This window comes from Gavia stellata, chromosome 13 (assembly GCF_030936135.1).
Source record: "Gavia stellata isolate bGavSte3 chromosome 13, bGavSte3.hap2, whole genome shotgun sequence".
NCBI classification, from domain to species: Eukaryota; Metazoa; Chordata; class Aves; order Gaviiformes; family Gaviidae; genus Gavia; species Gavia stellata.
In genome coordinates, this window is record NC_082606.1 from 4,448,484 (window position 1) to 4,461,367 (window position 12,884).

A 12,884-nucleotide genomic window follows, 5' to 3' on the forward strand; every position below is an offset into this window, starting at 1 on the left:
AATCCCAAGGAATATCCGTGCTACAGTGTGATACGTAACTGTAGCATGCATCAAACTTTCACCCATATAAGGAATCAACCCGTTCATTTTCCAATAAATTACTATGCCTCCCCTTTGTTCTTGTAAAAAAGAATAATACGGTAAAACATGAGCCATAAAAATTAAAACCACACACATTTTTCCCCTCTCTGCTTTTAGAGGAAATGGCTTACTGGAAGAAAAGACTGCTTTACTGTGTCCAGGCCAATAGTTTTCCTCTTCGGATTAGAGAGAAGGATTATAGAAGCTCATGCTGAGCTAGCACTGCTGCAGCTGGACTTTGATACTAGTTGCCAGGCTGCCTAGTTGAAAGCTAACTCAGGTATAGCTGTACTAACTGCAGTCTGCAATGCAGCAGCAAATTAACTATTTAACTCAAACCAAAATCCTTTTTTCCCTACTTACTGAAAAACAGCAGCTGACAAACTATGGATTTGGCATTCTTTCACATGCAATAAGATTTGATGCAAGTATCTAAAAATATACTTCATGGCTGACAGCCCAAGGAACTGATCAATGTAAGTTCAAGAGGTGCATTTTACAGTCCAGATGTTCTCAAACTATGCTCCATCAACAACTTACAAAGATGGTTGGTCACATTATGCTGACTTTTCTCCCCTTTGCTGTACCAGTTTGTGTCCAAAAGATGAAAAGTACATCCACAATTCTTAAAATATTTCTTCTTAAACATTTTCTCCTTTTGCTAGTTAGCATAAAAACATCACAGCAAATCAATGGGATGAGAGGTCGTACCAGTGACAACTTGGTATAGACTATGAATCAAGCTTTAACCTCTGCAGCAGGATGACCTTAATGAGAACTCTGAAGGCATGAAAATGACATGTACATACATAGACACTAGATAACGACAAAAATTCCACAAGGCAAACACGCTTTTCCTAACCTGACCTACACACTTTTTCAGTGGATATGGTGCCAATGGTGTCAAAACTTGTGCAAAACCGGGGAAGAGCAAGAGGTCTTACTTGCTTATTTAAGGAAAAACCTGGTAGGATTTTCTAGGCAAATGGATTGCAACAGTGAACAATGTTACTAGATCTTAATTTATTAAATGTTCATGCCTGAAAGGTTTCCTCCAACACTTCAGTTATAAATGATTATAAAAATGCAAAACTATACCTTGGGGAAAAAATGAGGACTAGTTTAAACATGCATTTATCCATGCATTAAAACAAACACAAAACTAGCAAAACTGACAAAAATCTAAGCTTGGATACAACACCGTCATACCTTTTGTATAGGGGATACACATACTCTAGCTATGGACATACCCGTATCTTCCTCCATCTTCTCATTTGGATGTTAAATTAACAATTAGTAACTTGAATGCCATCGACAAACACCATGATAGGCTAGAAGGGGAGCATCTAGGTCCAGCATGTAGATTCAGTAGCTGTTGCTACATATATCTCTCCTTGCTCAAGTCACAAGAATCCTTATAGTTCAGTCCTTTGGGAGTGAAAGGAAGAGAATGCTTAGCCTGATATGAGGAAAGTCATTAGAAATTAAGTACCATGTAGCTTCATCGCCCATAGCAGAGAAGTGAAAATCAGGTCATGTACAGCACCTTGATACATCATTTTTTATTTTGATCTTGGCTTGCAAGTCCTTTCTTTCTCCTTCCCTTACAAAGGCACATACTTCTCATAGGAGCACAAATCTGTAAGCATCCCCAGAGCAGCCTCTGAGGCTGTTTTGCTGCATTTCCCAGAAAGCAGCCTTAATTTTGCCAAGTCAGAAGAATCATCAATCCATCATCTTTGCTACATGTTATAAAACACAGAGGACTAAAGCAAAGTTCAAATGTTCAGTGTTTTTCCTTGGAAAAGTGCTCTGCCACTTCAGTCTTCTCCATCTTTCCTCCCCTAAATAGGAGAGCTTTTACCCTTGGTTTCATGTCTCTGCTCCAGTCACAGAGCTGCTTGGTAGTAGCAGAACATGCATTACATTCTGGGGTTTTTGGTTTTTTTCAATCCTACATAATCCAGACAAACTCCCTGCTCTTATTAAAACACTGGTATGCATTTGGATTTTTCCTTGAACACCAACAATTCAAACTCTTGCCCATCACTTCACTTTCAAGTAACCATTTTTGACGTAAGCCACAGCATTCTACCTGTGTACTGAATTTCTGGAGTGAACAAGAATTTGTTTTCACCTAAACGTTCGTGTCTTCGCAGCACGGGTCAACAGCTTCATGCACAGACCGCTACACCAGCATTCCAGACAATATTCTGCTAGCAGATTCCTTTACAGACATGCTACTAAATCAGCCTAAACTCATAACTATTGCCGTGGTTAAATATGGGGTTCGGGTGAGAAGCGGGGAAGCGATTTCCTTAGTTCACCATCAGTTTTGTTGGCTGAAGGGTTAGTGAGATCATGGACACTGCCTTCTCTGTCCCTATTTTTCACATGTCTTTTGGCAGCTATATACAGCAAGACATATTCCTTTGTGTATGATAAATGCTCCAATCACTGCCATCTCCTTAGGGAAGGCAAAGAGTGCTGATCACAGCTCAAATGGCTATATAGCTCCACTGAAAATACAACTTCTCTACTGCAAGGCAGACTGATGTTCTGCAGGATAAACAGTCACATATATAGAACTCATGTTTTGATTAACTGAGTATGCTGCACTTGATACAATAAAACCATTACTTTGAGTGGGTTTGATCACTTCTGGTGTTCTTCAAGGCAATAATTTTATCACTTTATTGCTTTTCTTTTAAACTCCAGCTTGGGAAAAGAAAATAAGATGCTCGTCTTAAACAGGATGAAATCTAGAGGAAAAAGGTCCATTCGTCATCACCTGTTCCCCAGCCCCTCTAAAACAGAGTATTGAAGCAACTGGGGATTTTATCAAGCTGATGGTTACCTCCAGGCATGAGCTTATGTGAGCAAGTGCCCAAGGGAACCTGCAAACTTACCTTAGATCATACTCTGACATACTTGTAAAAATTATCAGCTATTGACACTGCAGTCAATAATCTCCTATTCCACCTTGGGATCTTAAAGCATTAAAAGCCTAAGTAATTATTCATAAGGTAGAAATACTTTCTCTTCTATAGATAAGTAAAATAAGGTACAGCATGTGACAAAGACAGACATGCCATTTCACTTGTAACTCCTACTTGCATGTCTTAATCATACACTTGTTCTCCTTCACTATTTATTTTCCTCCCTTTCTGTTCTCTAGCAGTTTGGGAAGCTTCTAAACTGTTTCATTCTTCAGGGCATTTTTTGGTTTGTTTTGGTTGGGTTTTTTTTAATACAGTCTGTATGGTCCTAAGTGTTGCTGCAGACAAACATCCATACAAAATTAAATTCAATAAACCAAAAAAATCACTTGCAGAACTGCTGGTAGCATACAGTAAGTAGAAGTGTGACATGCACAGTAAAATAGGCAGTCTCTGCTGTTGTAAAAGCTTTTACTGAACTCTGTTTCTATTTAAAATACAAATATTCTATATCATATACTTCAAACCTAGGCTCTGAATGCAAACAGTGCCATTATCTGCTTAACAGAGACCAATTATTCAATGAATAATCAAGCTACTGTGCAAGTTCTGAATGCCTATAATGTGTTATTTGATAACATGGTGTCTTCTGACCTAGACAGAGCTGCCTATAGCATACAATTAAAGGTTTCAGATACATTATGTTCTTCTCCTGCCAAATGCTGTTTATGCAGTATGCTTTATATACCCAGTGAAACTAACAGAAAAACAGTCTATTTCAGACTGAAATGCTTTGTTAAACCATTTAAACAAAAACAGTGTACTGCCTCAAGATCAGATGTCCTTCCAGGGAAGGAAAGTACCACCACCACCTGTTTTTCCTCTGATACCAAATTCTCCATTTCACAATTTAATATTTTGAACACTGGCCTTCCCTTTTTTTATCTTCATTCTATGATTTCTCTGCATTGCTTTACGATAGCATCACAATCAAGATAAGTATTTCATTACATTAGACATTACCTGGAGAGAAAGCTCCTGACCCACACAGCCAACAACAAAAAGTGAATATATTTTAAAGTGATTTTTAAAGCCTGTGAAATACACAGGCAGTAGGGAATGAAGTCCTCCCTCTCTTGAGAAAATGAACTGTGCAAGCCTGTATTTCCCAGTCAATTTGTCCCATGTACCTTAATGCTTATTTGAAGGCATGAAGCAGAACAAAGCTCACTTCACATGTTCACTCAGTCTATAAAATCCCTCCACTGAGGCAGTCTGTGAAAGTGCTAGTTAACAGTGTTTTTAGATGAGGACGTGGATCATTTCTCACTAGATGATACAGTTACTTCATTTAACCCAGCAAATATCAATCAGATACTAGCTGATGCCAGTCACCTAGGTACTCCGAGAACTGGCCGCATTGCCAATATGTCAAACAAATAACCAATTAGTGTCTTTGTTTGCTAGTTCACTGTATCCACTGCTTTCGTATTCAGGCCTTGGCAAGCTACCAGCAACTTGGACTGCAGTCCCTTCCCTCCCTCCCAAAAAAAGGGAAGTCTTAGACTAAAAGAAGTTCTTCAAAAGCAACAAGGCTATGTAATCTTCACACAGTGCATTCAGCTTGGTGCTGAGTGGGTGCAACATCCAGCCACTGAAGTTAAGAGGACCAAGTTTCTTTCTATAGCTCCCAAATTTCAGAAGAGTACAAGGGAGCTGCTGACAAGCACTTAAGAGAGAACATAATAAAAAACCAAAAAACACCATTACAGCAGGACAGTACATATCTTGATATTCAAAGGGTTCTAAGAGTCCCTGAGCTCCTATTCCTCTAGCTGGTGGAATCCTTTGCCTGGCATTCCAGGCCTTCCCAGCATTCCAAAGAACACCTTCATTTAGACATCAAAACTCCTCTACTTTCTGGCAGGATATGAAGCCTATGTACCAGTCTAAAAGCAGCACTTCAGGATAACTGTTACAGTCTCTTGCTTAGCTAGAACAGTATTATTTCACCTGCATGACAATTACTTTTCTACAGCAGAATAGTAGATGCAAGAAAATGGTCAGTATCTTTAAACTAAAGATCTTTAGTATCTTGAACTAAATCTAAACTTTTTCTAATGTTAGTCTTGAAAGTCACTATGGTGACCTGATCCTGACTTCTAAGACCATAAAGAAACTGCCTTATCAGCTATTTCTGTCTCACAACAAGCAGACTACTAAAGGAATTATTCCCCATGTTCACTTTAGAAAACCATAGCAGGGAGCCAAGTTTGGCAAAGATATCCACAGATCTGAGCATGTCACAGTTGCATCCATCACAGATTTATCCTTCAACACACTCCTGAACATTTAAATAATATATTTCAAACGACTTCAATACAAGTCATACAACACCATGCGTTTAAAAAAAACCTCAACCACTACACACTAACTGAAGTTCTCTGATTTGGGGGCTAAAAGCAAACCTTTGGGGCTTTCTGTGCCTTCAGTGGTTTTTTTTTTTCCTCATTTTGAACTGGAAAAAAATTCCACAGAGCACAAGTCTTTCAACATTTCACATAAGAATTAGCTCCATCCAAAATAATGCAAGATGCAGCTCAGCAGTGATTTAACAGACCCTACCATTCAGTTTCAAACCACAGAGCTAGCTGTCCTCAGTGATGCTACTACAGATACTCAGCTATAGATCACCAGTAGATAGGCCCCAGCTGTCATGAGACTAATAGAAGCCATTAAATATTTCCTTCTCCCCAAAACTACTCAGTATTCCCACTGCCAGCCTGGTTTCAGAGCTGTGTACTGAGGGCTGTATTTCCATTTTAAGATACTTAGAAGATACACTAATGCACAGAATATCTGTTCAAAACCAGTTCATTCCAAGTAGTCTCAAACTCAGGTTTTCTTGGAAAACTTATAATGAAGTTCTTTCTCACTGCCTGTTTCAGTACAGGACAAAAGCTTTCTACAGAGCTATCTACAGTCTTTTAAATTGACTCTTGCAGGAAAAAAGGCAAAAAATCCCAATGCTGTGTTAAAAACTTGACTGTGCTTCTGTTCAAAACAAAATAAAAACCTTAAAGAACGCAGTGAACAAACTCTACCAACTCTCCTTCCCAAAGCCGAAACTATTCTTACCAGTCCACAAGCACTTTCGTATCACAGTGAGGTCACTGCAGCACTGTCCTACATAATAAATATGCATGTAACAATCAAAAGTGAGGATTCCTGATCTAAACAGCAAGAAAGATTGTTTCAGATAAATTAGTTGCTTCTGACTCTCCTACTTACCTTCCGGTTTTATAACCACCTCTTCCAGTTTGAAAAAAATACAGGATTTTCCATGTATGTGGCTACATGAAAAACAAACTATTGACTGATGAAGCAGACAATGTATGAAAGTTAGCTGTCATATGTATAAAATAAATTGAATTTAAAAATTACTTTTGGAGGTACTCCTATCTTCAGGTAAGATCTCAAAATATTATAGTATAAATACAGCTTAATGGGGTTTTTTTCTATGGTACTCCTTCAGATAACTAGAAGAAAGTTAAGTTATTATGATTTCAGTGTCAGTAACATGAAATCTGATGACAACAAAAATGTACACATGCTCATGCTGCCAAAGGCAGTAAGACTTCTCTTTGCCAGTGTTGATCCTTGATACTTAGATAAACAGAAGTATCTAGATATATCCAAAACACACAAGACCAAAATTAACAAAGGTTTTTAAAAGTGTTGCACTTCATCACTTTAAGAAAGAAACTACTACTGAACAATGAATTTAGTATCTGCTATGCATTTAAAGAGACTATGTTACAAGCTTGTGCTAGGACGCAAAAATGTCAACAGAACTTTTAATGTCATATATACAGTATTACCTGTATCACTAAGGTTTTCCTAAGCATCTATCACCATTCACAATGTTCTCATTAAAATGTATTTAAATTGCAAATCCTCTGGGACAAGACCTGTCTTTTGTATGTACTTGAACGCTCTACAGCACAATGAGGGTCACAGTCTTTTTTGCTTTAAATACTAGCATAGCACAAGTATTTTTTAACGTAGGAAAAGATACAAAATATTCTGAAAGCACCCTTTGTGTTCGCTCTGTGCTTAATTCCCATTTACAGTTCAGAATAAACACTTCAGCTGTCATTCTATTAACAGTTTTACCTAAGAAATTCAAGATGGGGCCAAATTTGCCTGCATAATGACTTCACAGTAAGTGGCAACCAGATGGACAGCACAAGGCCATATGCTCCCCTTTGCTGAAAGGTAGGAAAGTGAGCAAATACAAATCAGAAAAGAAGGAGAGTGGGGAGACAAGTATCTCTGCAATATACCCATTAATTCATGCACACGCCCTTTCCTACCAGAAGCATACATAAACTTCTCTGTTCCCTGTACCTTAGGATCTGAATTGCAGGGAAGCAATGGCAATGATGAGGGGACAGCTAGGGAACAGCCGTTGTCTCCAGCATAACCCTTGCTAGGCAGGTACCTGTCTGTGCTACATCCACCAGTGTCGCATTCCGAAGAAGAGCCATTGTGCAAGCATGGGGAAAAGAACCAGCATCACCACGGCCCTAACAAAGTGAAGGGAACAAAGGCATCAGTCCACAGGGTCAGCCTCTCTGGAAGCTGACACTTTTTCCAACGCAGCACCAAGAGCCAAGAGGCTCAGAAGCTGTGCCCACTCCACAACCTCCACAACATTTCTTTTTGCCCAGACATAACATGTGTCAGAAGCTTTTAAGTAAGCCTTGATGCTACCTAAGTCTTGCATTACTCTTTCAGTTGGAGCAATCTGGCCATATTATAATGTCTCCAAGGAGTACCTGCCCTTTTGAGCTAGTCCTAAAAATAACATCTTTCAAAGTTAAACATATCTATTTAATTGCACTACTGCTCCCTGCTCAGAAAGTCCTTCTTAAGACCAAAGAAAAAAAGAGCATTCAGATTTCTGGAGGTGGCAGCTGGTAATGGAAGAAGAAAAACAGCAAATATGTGCAAGAAAAATCTTTGAGGTTGCTTTTTTTCTTTTGAGACACTTGTGCAAGTTAACATGTGAACCTTGACCCATATCTCACTTTCCTGTTAAAAGTTGTTTTCAAAGCTGTCTAATTTTATCATTCCAGATAAGCATGTAATTATTTACTAGATGTGGGTTGTAAAATCCAGGCAGCTATTATATACAGGGAAAAATTATGGACTGCTTGCTAGCTGAGACACACCACATGCCTCATGTTTACATCCTGAATGTTTGTTAACTTTAATTATTACAGACAGGAGCTCTTTAGTTCACTTTAAGAAGAGCTTTCTTTAAATTTGTACCATCAGCTAAATTGACTGGTAGTCCAAATGGTGTACTCTTCTGTAAGAAATTATTTTATAGACTTGAACAAAAGTATTTAAGGCAAAACACTAAAATAATTCAACAGCAGAAGTCTCACCAACTTCAATAAAATTTGTATTTTGCTATTTTTATATATGAATTTTCATTTTCTATTAGTGGAAAAAGCTGGTAGGCAGACTTAAAAATCAGACACGTAACACTTTCCACTACAAAGACTTTTGCAACTTTTTTGAGAAGCTCCGACACTTGCCTCATTTGTAGGCAGCCTTTGAAGTTCCCTGGAATAGCAGAGATGCTTTGTCTCATGGCAATCCATTCAAGTTAAACTGTTTTTCTATGTCTTCTTGCCTTTTTTAATCAAGTACTTGGTGGCCTCTCAAAAAAAAATAATCAAAGGGACATGAACTCCATGGACACAATGGCTGGGCAGCTTGCACCTCTGACAGAACAGTGGCAGACAGCATGATATGGAGCACTTACAGGTTGCTGAAGTGAAAAAGCAGAGTGGCAGGACAGACAGCAGAAAGGAGGACGAAATAGGTCAGACTTTAGCCATTGTTTCCCTAGACAAAGCACAGACCCCGAAGGTCCATCCCCATTCACAAAATAACAACCTTACCAAGTAAGGCAATTACCTGAATTAGAAATCACTACTGAAGGCTCAAATCCCACTTAGGGATTTGTTAAGGTCAACAGGGGAAGTTTATACCTCGATATAATATCGTTTAACAAAAAAAGCTAAAACCACAGTACTAAGAGGTTCCATGTTAGAAACTAATTTGCAAGAAAGTTATTTGGGTTGAAAGTTAAGCTCTTGAAAATTAGGAAGTATCATACTTGAAACAGCATATGACAAGCTCCACTTGCATTAATCCTCTTTTTAACTGTTAAGATCACATACTATTTTTCCTGCAAATCATCAGCTCATTCAGTGAACAGGGTAGCTCACAACCTAGAACTCTATCTGCGCAACCCTAAGTCAGACATTTTCCGACTTACAGGCCTGACTTTGCAACCAAAATATTCAAACATACCTTTTTAAATGTAGTTTCATTTGTGTGTAATACTATAGGTGTACATGGTGCTTTACATGACACAAGGAAAGATACAGTAATAGCCAAGGAAACTCTTACAGTTGAAATATATCAAAGCAACATTGAATCTTAGACAAGATAAAATGAAAGTGAGACAGAGGGAGAACCTCTTTATGCTGAAAATATTATGATTTTGAATAAAACAAGAAACAAGCCAATATTGCATTTTAAAATGCTTAGTTAATGACAAAAGTATCATTAGAAAACCTTCACTGCTACTTGAGTTTACAGGAAGGTCTGTCTTTCATTATACTCATGCAAAACCAGCGATTTCAACAGGATTACATGGATGTAACAGAGCTCATTGTGACCTTACAACTAAATTAAGAATTAAACCCTAATACACCACTCTTGTCAAGCCAAATCCTAAGCCCAGCAAATAGGTGGACTGAAATATGACAGAGAGACTGAAGTAAACCTTCCGCTGTCTTTCGCCCAGCCTCTGCCCCCACTGTACCAGCTAAGAATTCAGTGGAAAAAAGCTTTCAAATCACCTCGGGCAGGGGCCTCTAGAGCCAGAGAATGCACAACAGCCAAGTTCTACCCCGCAGTGATGACAAACCAACATTTATTGTTTTGTCTCTTGTGGATAGAATTTCACCAAGTACCTCATGTCCACCTACACTACAAAAATACTCCTAAAAGTATTGTCAGAGTTTGGAATTTTTTTTTCAAGTCAAAAAACTGCAAACTCCCCATTTTCCAACACTGCAGGTTCCAGGCTTGCCCCTCATATTATTAAACCTAACGAGTGTGTGGCAAATGAGTTTCAACAGCACACAGTATGAGCCTAGAACCAGCGAGGAGAGGAAAAGGAATCAAATCACCGTCTTCCTCTCACATCCCAACAACCAGCAATGAAGATTCTGCAAATAGCACTTAGCTGACACTTTTGATGATAACACATGAGGCAGAAAGGACTCCAGCTCACTCTCCTATGTCAATATTGGTTCTGCAGTATTCGTAAGGATAAAGTATTTTTTGCCTGTGAAGTAATCCCATTGTCCAGGAAGCAGATGAGTCGAACACCACTATACCCACATAACACCCCATTTGTTGCTCTTATAGAGCATGCAGTTTTATACTACATAACACAGTCCAGTTTGTTGTTGTTCTATTGCCAGGTAATGCAACTAATTTAAATGAATACTGATGATATATTATAGGTAAATTTTAGTCCTATCAGGATCTCGTAGGGTAATGCAATTTCTCCTCCTAATTTGGATGTAATCACATGTAATAACACTGAAACCATGTTCTCGATCATGCTTGAGGTTTTGCTAGTTCTGTCCCTCTGTGCTAAAAGTAATCTGTGATGCAATACTACTGCAGAGTCAGAACCTGCAGCGTATAGACCAGAGACAAAACAGCAAGCTGCCAGGTAGCCAGGTTTCAGGGAGTCACCACTGAAACCAAGCGGGAGAAATAGCACAACAGTACGCGGGGCCGGGTGAGGGGAAGTGTAACGAGCTGTACGCATCTTTTACAGGGCACCTTCAGAACTGTAATCATGCATACACCTAACTAGCCTTTGGGAACTGACACAGTGATAGGAAAACAGCTACACCGTGCATTATGTTCTGCATTTATGCTATCAGTCACAATCTGAAAATACTTCAGCTGAGCAGCAGGCTTGCACTAGTACTTGCACTGCAAGCACACATAGCTCACATCTTAATTTTCTTACTGACCTTTTCATAAACTGGTTGGACTTAAGATCTTCATCTCACCTACTACTCCATTTCTGAAGCTAGAATAGCTGATGCGTACTCTTGCTACGTGTTCTCTTTGCCCGCTGTTGTCTTTAGCACAGTTACTACCCGCTAACCACATCTAACTTTTTGTACAACTTCCACCTCTTTTCACCCTTCAGGTAAAAACCCCACCTTGCCCTAAACAGAGGAAAATCAATTTTGCAATCCAACGGTATGCAGTAAGCATACTTTTAACAGCGTTTAGGAACCATAACACATTCGAAGCAGTACGCGCTTGCTTCTTACTCTGCATCCTCTGCAAATGAGAATTATTCCTTCCCTTTCCTTCACAAAGTATACTGTCTCACAATACAGGTATTGTTCACAAGATCAAGTAACAGCTTTTCCCATACAAGATAACTGCTGCGTAATGTTAATCACAGTATCTTGTTGCAAAGCACTTATGTCCTACTATCGTATGGTCTAATTTGTAATACTCCCCTCATATGACCATGCTATTAACAACCCTTTTACAAGTGTCCTGCAGGAACTTGCAGCATCTTCACAGGAACTACCTGAAAACCACTGAGTATCGTTATTGTCTCACTCGATCCATGTTCAGGTAGTAATGTTTAAAGCACATTAAAAATATACAGGTTGCTTACCCTCCTTTCTTTGTGCAAACTCCAGTAGCAAGTCTTGCAAAAAACCTAGGAATCCTGACAGCTGCAGCACAAAACAGCAATTTCTGTCTTGGTGTGCCTATAATGTGACAGGTGCCCCGTGTTCAGACAGATGAGGCTCTCTGCTGATTGCAGTCACAGCTGTAAATACCCCTACATCATTACTCATTTTACTCCTTTTATATACACACATTCTTTTGCAGCTGTTATAATGGTGCCAGGTGCATGCTCTATTTAATATAGAGCCTGTAGGTTGGTTTGCTTTCAAACCCACGTGTAAGAACCAAGAAATTCTGCCGGAGAAACACTTTGCAGATCCTTTTCCTCACTTCAGCATCCTAACAAACTTCGAAACCATGCATGTTCACGTACTATTTTCCTTAAGAAAAGTTACGGTGGCATGCCATCCTGTTACAGCACACCAACCCTCACAATTTACAGGTATCACCTCTATAGCTGTAACAAAAAGGCCTGTTAAGTTTACTACATTTTTACAGAAGGCAAACCGACAATTCCCTGGTTAAGAGCAGCCTAAACGGATTTCAACTTCCAAAAAGAAACTACCGTTCCTTTTCTTGTCGTGGCAAGCGATAACACTGGTCTAGGACAGAAGATTTCCCCAAAGAGCCGCAGCACCTCACAGATTTACAGCTCTGAGCAGCGAAACCGTTCAAGCGGCCGCACGGCAGAGGTCTCACGCGTTAGGTGGACTTTCACAAGAAGAGGGAATAAAAGCGGCTTTTGCGCTACGGCGTTACTGGGGTCATTTGTACCCGGGAACCGCACGCCAGAAGTTGGCAGCCCGCGCCCGTCCGGAGGCGCCGGAGCCGTAGGGGTCTCGCGGGGGGGCGGGGGGGAACGGGGACGGGACGCCGCCGAGCAGCGGGGGCGGGGGGCGCGCGCGGCTGCCAGAGCCCCCCCGCCCCACGCAACCCCCCCCCAGGCCCCCTCCCCTGAGGGAGTAACGCCGCCCCGGCGCGCGCCAAGGCGGCCGCGGGCCCCGCACCGCAGGCGGACACGGCCTGAAGACACCC